This window comes from Myotis yumanensis, unplaced genomic scaffold (genome assembly GCF_028538775.1).
Source record: "Myotis yumanensis isolate MYYU_CA2020_CCGP unplaced genomic scaffold, mMyoYum1.0.hap1 SCAF_1, whole genome shotgun sequence".
NCBI classification, from domain to species: Eukaryota; Metazoa; Chordata; class Mammalia; order Chiroptera; family Vespertilionidae; genus Myotis; species Myotis yumanensis.
The window spans coordinates 55,731,585-55,733,256 of record NW_027223752.1 but is presented as its reverse complement, the minus strand read 5'-3'; the positions used below and the strand labels follow the sequence as shown (position 1 = coordinate 55,733,256).

The 1,672-nt window shown below is 49.9% G+C and overlaps 1 pseudogene; it reads right to left on the bottom strand.

The window, feature by feature from the left end:
* Positions 1 to 240: 240 nt before the first annotated feature.
* LOC139002280 (transmembrane protein 248 pseudogene) lies at positions 241 to 1,411 on the bottom strand (annotated as a pseudogene).
* Positions 1,412 to 1,672: the final 261 nt, after the last annotated feature.

Sequence of the window (1,672 nt, the reverse complement as noted above, 5' to 3'; positions counted from 1 at the left end):
AAAGACAGCAAGGCCTGCTCTGAGGCTGGGAGATCGGGCAACATGGCTGGCACTACGTGAAACATCCTGCCAAGTCCACAGGGGAGGCTGCGGGGCTCGGACTGCAGCCAGTGTGAGGCACGTGCATCAGTGGACCAATTTCTGAATAGGTTTTTATAAATATGTATAAATCAATTACAGGCGCTTGAAATGTCTTCGGCTGGAATAACCCAACTTTGCAAGACAATGCTTACAGTTTACTCAGTCTCTCTCAGCCAAAGCAACATTCTCAAGACAAAATTCAGTGCTCTGACGCAATTGGCTAGGTTTTCCCTTGATAACCAGAGAGCAAAACCTTGTTATCATCATCATGAAGAGGAAGTAACTGGTGTTCGTGAGGTGCAAATTTATTAATGAACGGTCATCATCTGGAACAATAACTGTAAGCATGAGATTAAAGTGTGATAGACTTTTCCAATGGCTCCCTTATAACACCAGAAGGGATTGTAATCTTGAGCATATTTTGTGTCGGCATCTCTAGCAGTCAGGAAGATTTGGTACCAGAGCATGGCATTGCTGTAAGTGTCCGGATCACAGTGCGGTGGCTGTACTGTGACGGGAACACACCAGGGTTGGCTGTGAGCGTCATGCAGGCTGCGAACGCCATCTGCTCACAGTGACTGAAGGGCACAGTCATCCGCATGCCAAGCAGCTGGCAGGGTAAAGGTAGTGTTTATCTCTTCGCTGGCTTCCCTGCGTGAGTGTCCAATCTGATGCCCTAAGATGGTCGAGTACAGATGGGTGACATTACAAGAGTACCCTCCAAAGGGTGTGAGTGGGTCCAGGGTGAGGGTGATTGCACCTGAGATGTTAACAGGGCCTGAATCCTCCAGTGCCTGTGGGGATGGGGTGGACACTTTGCCTGCCCACTGGTCACTGTGATTTCCGGAGTCATGGTGTCATTTGTGAGATGCTTTAATGTTTCATTCTCTGATACACACAAGTCCAAGTCATTAAACAGCAGCAGAAAAGTATTCCCATCCTCTGCCATTCCCGGTGACTTAATCTCCTTGATTTTGAAGAAATAGCCCAAGGTCAGGAAAGCTATTGCCAGGGCGCTTACACTGGTCATAAAGACCAGCAGGGGAGACCGACTGCTGAAGGCAGTGTCAGGTTCTCCAGGGGTTTGATGTCTGATCATCCACCCCATCCACCCCATGCCGGGGGCGGCGGGGGAGGTGGTGGTGGTGGAGGGGGGAGCAGCAGTGTGCCCCTGGGCCAAGCCTGTGGCTGCTCTGACCTCACTCGTAGTGCGTCTGGGGCCACTGGGCACCATCCTCCCCACTGCTCCGGGAGCAACGCAGAAGCAAGGACCAGAGGCCCTGCTAGTGCTTGCAACCACGGCACGTGTTGGTCGGGGTCTTGCAGCCATGGTTTCCCCTTATTATATTCTTTATTGCTGTGTTATTTTATTTATTTATTTATTTATTTATTTATTATTATTATTAAATCTTTATTGTTCAGATTACTACATTTGTTCCTCTTTTTTCCCCCCATAACACCCCTCCTTCCAGCTCCCACCCCACCCTCCGCCCTCACTCCCCACCCACTGTCCTCATCCATAGGTGCACGATTTTTGTCCAGTCTCTTCCCGCATCTCCCACACCCCTTTTCCCCCCAAGAATAGTCAGTC